This window comes from Mastigoproctus giganteus, chromosome 14 (genome assembly GCF_048544385.1).
Source record: "Mastigoproctus giganteus isolate SK-2022 chromosome 14, ASM4854438v1, whole genome shotgun sequence".
NCBI classification, from domain to species: domain Eukaryota; kingdom Metazoa; phylum Arthropoda; class Arachnida; order Uropygi; family Thelyphonidae; genus Mastigoproctus; species Mastigoproctus giganteus.
Window position 1 is genome coordinate 117,962,590 of NC_143588.1, and position 11,721 is coordinate 117,974,310.

At 35.2% G+C, this 11,721-nt stretch overlaps 1 long non-coding RNA gene across 1 annotated transcript in view; it reads right to left on the reverse strand.

The window, feature by feature from the left end:
- Positions 1–11,428, reverse strand: part of LOC150075666 (uncharacterized) — a 37,080-nt gene extending 25,652 nt beyond the window's left edge. The window contains exons 1-2 of the long non-coding RNA XR_016547907.1: positions 11,354–11,428; positions 3,013–3,179 (exon numbers count right to left, since the gene is read on the reverse strand). This is a non-coding gene — a long non-coding RNA (uncharacterized LOC150075666). The remainder of the gene's footprint in view (positions 1–3,012; positions 3,180–11,353) is intronic.
- Positions 11,429–11,721: the final 293 nt, after the last annotated feature.

Consider the following 11,721-nt stretch of genomic DNA (forward strand, 5'->3'; position numbering starts at 1 on the left):
CAGGAATGGAGTACCATGCAGATATGAATGTGTCACACACAGTTCCTTGAGATTCAATGGAGGTGTAGGCTCAGAAGTGGAATCCAAAAAAATATATAAATTAATAAAATTCCACCAGTCTAACCTCATGATGATATATCATCGTAAAGAATGTTTGCTGCAGCAAACAGCCCTTTCCAGCTCATCCCAAAGATGTTCAATAGGATTGAGATCCGAGACTGAGCGGGCCACTGCAGCAAAGAAAAGTCATTGTCATGTTCCTGGAATCATTCCATAGTGATTCGGGCTTTGTGCACCGGCACATTATCCTGCTGGAAGTAACCATCTGACTGAGGTAAGCTCAACATGAACGGATGCACTTGGTCAGCAACGATGTGGCACTGAGATGTGAATCTATGGGTATCAATGGACCCACGTGCCAAGTAAACATTCCCCACACCATAACACTTCCCCCATCGCCTTGCACAGCAGTCGTCAGACATGACGGGTCCATGGATTCATGTTGTTTTCACCAAATTCTGAGCCTTCAACAATAATGCACCAGAAACTTCGACTCATCAGACCAAGCAACTGTTTTCCAATCCTTGATAGTCTAGTGCTGGTGTTGCTGTGCCCACAGGAGGCGTGCTCTCTTGTTCTTCATTGATAACAAAGGTATGCGGTGGCCGTTGGTTGTTGTATCCCATTCGCGACAAAGTGCAACTAGTGGCCCATTGCGATATTTTGTTGTGCGCACCAAGGTTATATTCTGACGTGATGTGCGACATTGAGGCCCGTCTGTTTGCTTGCACAATTCTAGCAATCCTCCTCTGACCTCTCTCATCAACAAGCGATTTTCTTCCACAGCAGTGCCATTGAAAGGATGTTTTCTGTTCATTGCACCATTCTCGATACTCCCTTGAAACTGTGCGTGAAAATTTCTGAACTGCCGTCTGAGAGATGCTTTGTCCAGCACGTCTTGCACCTACTACCATGTCACATTCGAAGTGCGTTAGATCACTCCTTTTCCCCGTTCTTGCTACGGTTTGTACACTTAACTGATACTAGAAAGGTTGTTCTGCTGCATTTATATCCACAACTGTGGTCATGTGACTTGCATTGTTGTGGGACAAATCATTTGTGTGCACAGCAGGGATGTACCTAATAAAGTGGCAGCACAGTGTATGTCCTGGTGCTGCACTATTGGATATATAATATATTTTGTACTAAGATAAGGCAGTGTTGATAAGATTTCATATCAAAATCTGGCAACTGTTTGGTCTGAAGCCATTGGATTGCAATCTGTAGTACATTTATTTACTGACAACTCACTTTTCTGATAATTAATATCCCGACATCTGGATAACTACAAAAACTAAACCTTTAGCCTTTATGGCAGCCTCTAATATCCATCAAATGCCCTCCACTAGTTTTTTGTAACTGTTCTGATATTTTTTGCCATTCGGCCATCAGAGTAGTGATCAGTTCAACTGCTTTTAGGCATCTCTTCTCACATGCAACCTAAAATCAATTTAATTCATTCTAGAGGGTCTTTATAGAATTAATATCGGCGCTCTGGGCTTGCTAGTCCAACTTTTCAATGCTGCTGTCTTCAGAGTGGTTTACTCCGTTACAGTAGGAGCACTATTTGGAGTTGGTGGCACTACTCCAAAGTGCCACCAACATAGGTAATCCATTATTGTCCAGGACATCTTGATAGACCTGAGCATTCATGGTTTTGTCAAAACCACCAATGATCCCAAGCCAAACCATGAAACAAAGTACAGATCATGACACTGCCTCTTCCAAGCTTCATTGCTGGAATGATAATACAGCAGGTAGCTCGCCGGGAATCTGCCACACCAGGCACAACCATCAAACTGGTAGAACATGTACTGTCTCATTGCTCCAAAGCACAGCTTTACACTGCTCAATAGTCCAAAAATAGCAGGATTTGCAGCAAACTACAGTGTGTGGCATTAGTTGGGGTGCTGCTTGTGAACAGTACACAACTGTGATAACCCATATCATGGAGCATCCCATGCACTGTATTGGTGCAGACAGGTCCCAACTGTCTCTCTGTGAAGGCCTGTGCATGCTGCAACATCATTGACCTGCTTTGAGCATATGATTCTTTGCAGGACTTGCCTGTCATGTCCCATCAGCTTTGAAGGTTTTCGGGCTGTATTGTGATAGCTTCAGCACTAGTCCACTTCAATCTGCAGATTACATCACCAATCAATGCCAACGAGAATTGCTTAATCTTGCCATAAATCTTTGGTTTTGCTGGTTAAATGCAAATAGATAACAAAAATAAAGATAAAGACATTCCTGTTCTGTCTACAGATGCTTTTTTGTAGAATTTAAGACAAGATAATTTCACACAAGAATCTGTTTCAATCAGGGGATGAGTGACCTTAAATTCTTCAAAACACAAAAACAATTATTATTATTGGTTTAACCAATGTACAAGTTAGTGCATTTGCATCATTTCTTCACGTAGCCAACTACATAAATGGTTATAAATTGGCATCATTAAGTATATCTCATATTGTGAATACCTTCACGAGTTGCCATGATATTGCACTACCTCGAATAAGTAACACTTCACCAAGGAGAAGACTTGTTACTTATTCTCAGTGGATACCATCACCCATATGGCACTGTTTCGGAACTTATTGGCTCCTCATCAGTGGATGGGCAGGTATCCTGGTGTTGCAATGATGACAAGACAACCCATTTGCGAAGTATAAATCCACAAATATGAGAGATGCCTGATGGTGTGGAGTAATTTAGACTTAATGATGCCAATTTATAACTACTTATGTAGTTGGCTATGTACAGAAATGATGCAAATGCACTAACTTGTACATTGGTTAAACTATTTACGTAGCCTGAGGCTTTAGCCCTAAACTATACCGTAATCTAAATTACTCTACACCATCAAGCATCAATTAGGATAAATAAAACAAAGCTATAATACTCAACGAGTTCTACATTTGTATTAATATATAGAAATAAAGAGGAATTTACCTCGATGCTTTTTTGTAGAATGCTTCACTACAACACCCTCCTAAATTCAATCAGAAGTAAAATTATTACTCAATGGTTTCCTTCCCTCACAGACATATGAATGGTCCGACGTATCCACGATGTTACTTCTATCCCGTAAACAAGACAGACAGTCGAAAAGCCCCGGTCTGCTTTAGGAAGAGAAGTTATTCAAAATGGATTTCAATTATTTTAGCTAATTTAAAGATTTTAACTTTTATACGACACAATCATTTTAATGGTTTTTAATGATTTTACTTTTAGAGAAGATGTTTTCTGACTGTCAAGATTATGTGGTGGTGGTTTGATGTGTTTGTGGTTGAGAGATCTTGACTGCCGATCATGGATAGGTCAGACCATTCATGTCTGTGAGGGGAGAAAACCATTGAGTAATAATTTTACATCTGATTGAATTAAGGAGGGTGTTGTAATGTAGCATTCTACAAAAAAGGGAAAAAGAGGTAAATTCCACTTTATTTCTATATATGCAATATTATCCTATCATTCCACTTCTTTTTTTGTGTTTACAGAACTCAAGCAATCTATATTTATTTTACTAAATATAGCTTACCTGCTTGGTCAGTATCTATTAGATACATTAATAGGCTAACAGTTGCTCTTAGCATTAGCAGAGGTATATGATGCAAGGAAGCAAACTTATTTAGCATCATCCAAAAAAAAAAAAAAAAAAAACACCCATCCAATTCACTCCAAAAGTGTATCTAGTTCAGCCTTGAATTTATTTGAGCTGTCAACTTCCATGACAGATGGCAGTTTGCTCCAGCAATCAACCACCTGACAGCTAAAGGCAAATTTCTGCATGTCTATTCTACAGCTGACTTTCTTCAGTTTGAATTTATGCCCCTTCAGGTGTGGAATCTGAGCAAGAGGAAGAATCCCATCAGCACTGAGCTTGCTCAAACCATTCAAAGCCTTATACACCTCAATCAGATCACCTCGCAGGTGCCTAGTCTCCGGATGCTGCAATTTGCAGAAGTTAAGCCTATCACTGTAACAGAAACTTTGTTCCACTCACTGCCCTTCTCTGTACTCTTTCTAGTAGCTCAGCATCTTTCCTAAAATGAGGCCTCCAGACCTGTATGCAGTACTCAAGGTGTGGCCTAACCATTGGCTTATACAAGGGAATAATCTACCTCCTTATCCCTGCTAGCAAAATTCCTATATATCATTGACAAGACCCCATGAGCTACTCTTGCACTGCTCAGAATACTTCATATCTGCCTGCACAATTACCCCCAGGTCCTTTTAACTCTCTACCACTGTCAGTGTAGTACCACACAGTTGATACATTACTCTGGGGTTACTGCTACTCATATGCAGTACTTTGCATTTGTCAATGTTAAACTTCAGTTGACACCTCTCAGCCCATCTGCTCAACTTTTCTAGATCCTGTTGCAAGTAGCATACCACCCTTACTGTCATTAACAACCATACCAAACTTCGTACTGTTGGCAAACACTTGGACATTAAGCCTGATATACCTTCACCAATATCATTGATAAATACAGAAAACAACAATGGGCCTAACACTGAACCCTGGGGAACTCCACTAATAACATTAGTCCACAAAGAGCAGTGTTCACTGATTACCACTATCTGTCTTCTCCGACTCAACCATCTTTTTATCCATTGTAGCAACTTGCCCTCAAAGCCAAATGTTGTTTCTAAGGACAGAATGCACGGGGAGAACCAAATACCTACATTTAATACACCATAGCATTGACAAAAATAATATAAATTTGAAAAAGCAGTGACAAGTGTTATGTTATGCAAATCAAACCACAAATGTGGATTGGGCCATGGAGCTCTAGACAGATGAAGAGAATAGAGAATTAAGCAGTTCCTTGAGTTTCGAATACAGGAGGAATGTTGATTCTTCTGAAAAAACTTGACTGAAGAGCAGTGATAAGGCTAGTTATTGACAAATACAGATATTAAGAGGGAGACAGATGTGTGGGTTGCAGTTTTAAGAACCAAACATCTGCATGGGGACTTGATCAAGGGCCTTCAAAGACAAACAGATTAAACCATTGAGATACATTTTTTCTTTTTGAGGCTGCACAAACAAGGGATATTTACTAAAATTAAAGAAGGCTAGTTATTAAATAGATGCAATAAAATTTTATTTAGCCAAGAGGCTATTAACTGTTGGAATAATTTACTATCTAATCTTGTAGAACTAGAGAGCTTACGTAAATTTAAGGATGGGTTGGACAGATACTTGCATGAGATGAGTTGACTTATTTAATTTTATAGATGATCATAAATAATCCTGATACCCTTGCTTTGATTTCTCTTTACTAATACTAATGAATGAATCTCAACTGTATGAAAGTTTTTTGCAATACGTTACCCAAGTTGATTTGAATAAATATGAGGACAAAAACTGGCTTGTAAATACACTACTAAATGATCTGTGCAAAAAAAAGAACTACATAAAAATTATAAAGATTATAAAGATTTATGTTATAAATCTTTTATAAAAAATAATCTCTTATAAAAAAATTATAAAGATTATGTTATATGATGGTGTTTATTGAAAATAATTTGTAAAAATAAAATTAGAAAGTGAACCATGATTTAAAAAGAGGGCAGGGAGAAGAACCAATGACTAATTACAGAATTCTGGTTGTGACAGATTAGTGCAAGGAGTGAGAATGTTGTGAATGTAAACAAAGGAAAGGATCAAAGCTTAAGGCTCTAAACATATATTACTCAAGACCACAAGTTAATTATTTATAAATTAGAATTCGGCAGTATTTTGCAAAATTTTTTAAACACTGAAATATTCTATAATTATAAGATATGCAATGTACTTAAACCATTTTTCGCATAAAACTAAACAATATTAAGTACTAATAATATAATAAAATTTTATTATAAAGAACAAACATACAAAACCACAATGAAAAGTTCTCTGTACAAACATCTCATATTACTTATTTATAAATATGTATATGAAAGACTCGTATGACAAAAAATCTGTAATCTAGAGATTAGCCTTCTAATCATCTATATACAAGGAATCTGATAAAGCAGGATGGCAGAGGATAGACTAGACTAAGTCCACATGAATTAATGATCTTCTGTATCAAAATTCATGGAAGGAGAGAGCATATGACATTTTGGCCTTCTAGATAACAGTGATTTCACATTACTATGGATTTTAATATGTCTCTTAAGATTTCCTGATACTGAAAATGCTTTACCACATATTTTACAGCTAAATGGTTTCTCATTAGTGTGAATTCTAACGTGCCTGTTGAGATCTCCCGAAACAGTAAAAGCCTTCCCGCACACGTCACAAATAAAAGGATGTTCGTTAGTGTGATTTCTAATGTGCATTTTAAGACTTCCTGAAAATGAAAATGCTTTTCCACACATGTCACAACTAAATGGCTTTTCATTAGTGTGAATTCTATTGTGCCTTTTCAGATCACCTGAAACTGAAAATGTCTTGCCACACATTTCACAAATAAAGGGTTTCGCTTTACTGTGAACTGTTATGTGTCTTTTAAGACTTCCTGACTGTGCAAATGTTTTGTCACATACTTCACAGGCAAAAGGTTTCCTGTCATTATGAATTCTTATATGCGTATTAAGGTTCTGAGATCGTGAAAATGATTTACCACATATTTCACAAATGAAAGGTTTCTCGTTGGTATGAATTCTTACGTGCGTTTTAAGATTTCCCGATTGTGAAAATGCTTTCTTGCATATTTCACATATAAAAGGCTTATCATTAGTATGAATTCTTTGATGTTTTGTAAGATCATTTGCTCTTGAAAATACCTTACCACATATTTCACATGTAAAAGGTTTCTTATTAGTATGAATCATTATATGGATTTTAAGATCTTCTGAATGTGGAAATGCTGTTCCACAAATTTCACAAGCATATGTTTTTTCATTAGTGTGAAATTCAACATGTGCAGTAAGCTTTAGCAGTTGTGAAAATGCCTTGCCACATATCTTACATAAAAATGGTTTGTCATTAGAATCAATTTCAGCATTATCAACAGAAGATGACTGTGAAAATGAATGTTTGTGAACATTCATTAAAGGATCTTCTTCCATTGCTTCTTCTTCTTTGCATTTCAGAATCACCTAGTGCTATATCCACAAGTAAATAACGTAATGATACAAAAAAAAAAAAAAAAAAAAAAAATAGTATTCAATGAAGATATGAAGAGTGGTGCAAAATATTTCTTTTACATTACATCTTTCACATTACTAGTTATACTGCTAGCTTTTGCATAGTTCATAATGTATATATTTAAAATTATTTCCTTATGAAACAATGTCAGTACATGTTAAATTTGACTCCATCAAAAAGTTATGGAATAATTACCCCACTATAAATTTTACTTCTAAGTTTCTGTTAACCAACCGAAAATTGGCATCAGTTCATTTTGAATTTGCCATTACTGTAAGCAAGATACTACTTCCTTTTAAGAACTGCATTTCCAAATAATTTTTATGCTCCCTTTGGTTTGTACTGAACTTTCAATTTGTGAATATCCAAATCATTTCATTATCTACAAAAAAAAAAAAAGAAAAGCAAATTACATATTTAAAATCACTACAGCCAAACAGTGAACATTAAAATTATTTCTTAAATTAGTTTCAGTAAAAAAAAAACTGAATAATCATAATGGTCTCTGGATAACTAAAATAGAGAGTAACATTCACTTAAAACATCGATTCTGCACTTTTTGAGAATATTTCTATTGATTATAACATTTTACCTTGTGCAGTTCAAAAAACAGATAAAAGCTGTAACTGCAAAAATAATAATGCCTTGAAGAAAAACATTTAACAATATTGCAAAACTTGCTTTAGTTAATACAAATATTAATGAACACAGCATTCATGGGCTGATCAACATGTTACATAGATTTAAAAACAACAAATAATCCTATCCTCTATACCTGAAATTGACTAAACACAGCTTGACTGAAGAAACCTTTAAATTCATGCCACCATCTCTGATATATTTGAACCCAGATCTCTCCAAATGAATGTCAACTGGCAAACTCACTGTACAAGTCCACAATGGAGGATCAATATAATGTGCAGTTGATTTGTAAATAAGACATCAATCTTGCATGTACAACTCAGATTTCAAACACAGAATAACATTCATGGACTTTAATTCACATAATTTGATGGTAAGTTACAGGAATTGTGGATATTTAGGCCAACAAATTATAAAACATTTCAGTCCACAAAAAAATTAGTGGTATATGTCAATTAGTGGTATTAGTGGTATTTACCACCACTAATTCTTTTGCAGAACACCAGAAACATACCATGTACAAAAAGCTTTCAAAGATTGGAAGCCTCCTTCTATGACCATGGCAGTCAGGAATCTGAACCTGAAGATCCTGTAGGCCCATTAGTTACCTAAAATAATGATATAAAAATATCATGGAAAATGCTGATATGATTTTTTATGAACAGGTTCCAGTCTCCTACTGCATACAATCCTGAAAGGGGAAGGGATGGAACATCCTGCATCAACCCTCTTCTATAATCCAGGATAGGAAGAAAAGCTCACTAGACTGGCTAGAACAAAACATTCTCTGGTTGAATCCTCCCACCTACCAAAATCCAGGACTCAGTTTACAAGGTGCCAAGTGTGACAAGACCTGCACTGGTCAGCCAACCTAAACTGAGCTGAACACACATGGACCAAATCTCCACTGTATAAAACTTTCTCCCATACAACTTTCCCACTGTTCTAGGTCCTCTTAACTCATTCTCACTTTAATATTTGCAGCTAGAAATTCATATTCCAGGTCTTTCAGTAGTAACACTAATCAGAAAAAAATAAACTATAAATTACAAAGTAAAAAACTGCAGCCATTATCAACCCACTGCAGGATGGAAGCCTCCTCAACAATTCATGCTGAGGGAAATAGACCATAATCTTCCACGCTAGTCCAGGGCAGATTGACCGTATTTAGCACAGGGGCTTGAACACCAGTCTACTCAAAGAGCATGTGCTATTGCACTCCTGCTCCTGACCACTCGGCTATGGAGGCCATAGCCGAGTGGTCAGGAGCCAAATTACAAAGTAGATGACAATCAATTCTCCTTTGGCTTCTTACAGATTCAGACAATAAAGGTTGCCCATTTTTCCTAGCAACCAATATCTGATGTATATACATCAGATATACTAAAAAGTATGCCATTTTCTCCAAAACTGGTAGCTAACTTTTTGTAGGTGATGCCTATATCTTGAACAAACAACCCCAGGGGCTGGTGAGTACGGGTTTGGCACATCCAGGGTCCTGAGCTGGATATGATCATTCTTCTCTTTCTTCACGATTCCTTTCTACTTCTCTCTCTCTCTCTCTCTCTCTCTCTCTCAGGGTAACTCGGGAATTTTTTTGGCTGGTACAGCATAAGCCTCAGGCTTCCTTGAACCATATGGTTGATAATAATAAAAAAAATATGCTGAGGCCTGCCTTAGCATATGCTACACTTTCCTATTACTTTCATTGCTCTAAGAACTTCTAATTTTTCCTGCCACCAGAGCAGCTGATGAAAAGTGTTTCAAAAACTAAAACTTAAGAAAACTTAACTGTTGTCAATGATGCTTCAAAAATGGGTTAACAAATTAGCTATTCTGTAAATTGAAATTAAGTGAAATTAATGTTCCCAATGAATTCAACTACTGTGAAATTATGGCCAATTTTGCATTAATTAAAGTTCACAAGATTTGTTCATAAGTATAATTAATTTAAATGTTGTCTCGCAATTTGTTGCTTTACAATCTAAAGTACACTGCCAGGTAATTTTTTATCTGAAAAATGAAAGCTGTATTTTTATAGTAAACAACTTAAGATATTAAATAAATGACATATTTATATATTTCAAATTTATAAATATTTGTTCTAATTTCTTGTTTTTAACATTAATTTAAAAAAATAAGATTACGACAATAAATAAAAAAGCATGTTTTTTTGAACACTGTTACAAAAAGAAGAGGAAACCTGAACAACCTAACTTATTAATTAAAATGATTCTATGTTTTGTTTTGTTTTTCACAGCCTTGAGTTTAAAAAAAAATAAAAAATAAATAAACACATCTGATGGCCCTCATCACAAAAGGTCAAAATTCAATAGCACTTATTGAAAATAATCTCAACCATGCTGTTCTGTGCAAACAATTTTACGGCAGTCATTTTTAGATGAACATAATAAGAATCTCCATCATTTTTTCCCCCAATAGAGGGTTGCTCAATTCTTCTTTATGATCATGGTTTGACTATTTAAGTACATCAGTTATTAAGTCCTAAAAATGGCCTCATTTCTAAATTTGAAACATTTTTAATAAATAAAGCAGCATTTACAATTTGATTTGTCACTGCATATATCTTTTCATTCATTGATTCAACAATACTTATATTATTATTAATCAGAAAGGACCAAAAATTGATAAGCTTATAATTAGATTTTTTTTTCTATCTCCTTTTACCTCTAGAAAGAGGCATAATTAAATTGTGGCTCCTTGTATTTGCAGTTCTAGGAGGAAGAATGCACGTTAGAGCTGCAAAGAACTGTATTTTATTAATTTTTTTCTGCAGCCATCTATAGCTTGCATTTGCAAACTCCTTCCCCTATTCTCATATCAAAATCTGGACCTACCTGTGGCTCATCGAAAATCTCAAATTAGTGTTAGTATTGGCAACATAGTACAAGGAAGCAAAGCTTATAGATCATTAGCCAAAAAAAAAAAAAAAAAAAAAACCCTTAATTTTCCCAATCCATCCAATAATTTGTCTACATTATTAATCACTGACCTCCACGTTTTGTGGAAGTTTATTCCATCAATTAAGTGCTCTTTGGATGAAGCATTTTCCAATTTAAATTTATGCACCCTAACGTATTTATTTCTGAGAAAAGGTAAAGATTCCATCAGCATTTAGTTTACTTAACCTTTTTAAAACCTTATGCACCTCAGTTAGCTCGCCTTCTAGAAACTGCAATTTAAAGAACCCTATCCTTTTTTAGTAAGAATTGCTACCAACGCATTTTAGGAAGGGCACAGATCTGTCCTAAAAGGGCAGATCTACGTCCTTGAGGTCAGGGTGTAATAACACTATGATCTCGGTTCATTTTACAATAACTAAAGTTTTCATGTAAAAACAATCACAATACGAGCGCTATGCATGAGGTATTACTGTTCTAATCTCAATGCTTTTGATTATCATACTCTTGGTATCTTAAGTAGAATTAAATAACAGTTAGGTGCCTTTAGATTTTCAAGAATACGCATAAAAAGTGAAATTACCATAACTCCTGAAGGAAGAAGTAAATAGCCTCAAGCTCTTTTACTAGAGTGAGCGCTTATACTCTTACATTTGTGACTAGTTACATTTATTTTAATTTAAAAAAATCAATTTTTTAAAAAACTACTGTCAATGAAAATAGTATAAACAAACTACTAATAAAATTAAATTAACAATAACAGTAATAAATTTTCATCAAAACAAAACTAATGAATACACTGCTAGTATGAAAAACCACAAATTATTTTGTTGCTATATTTTGAAAGATGGCACCCTACTGACCGAATTAAAAATAACAACACTAATGTGGTGCTTTTTTCAAACATTTTTAAAAAAATTATTAACATGAAAAATTTTTCAACTGTATTTA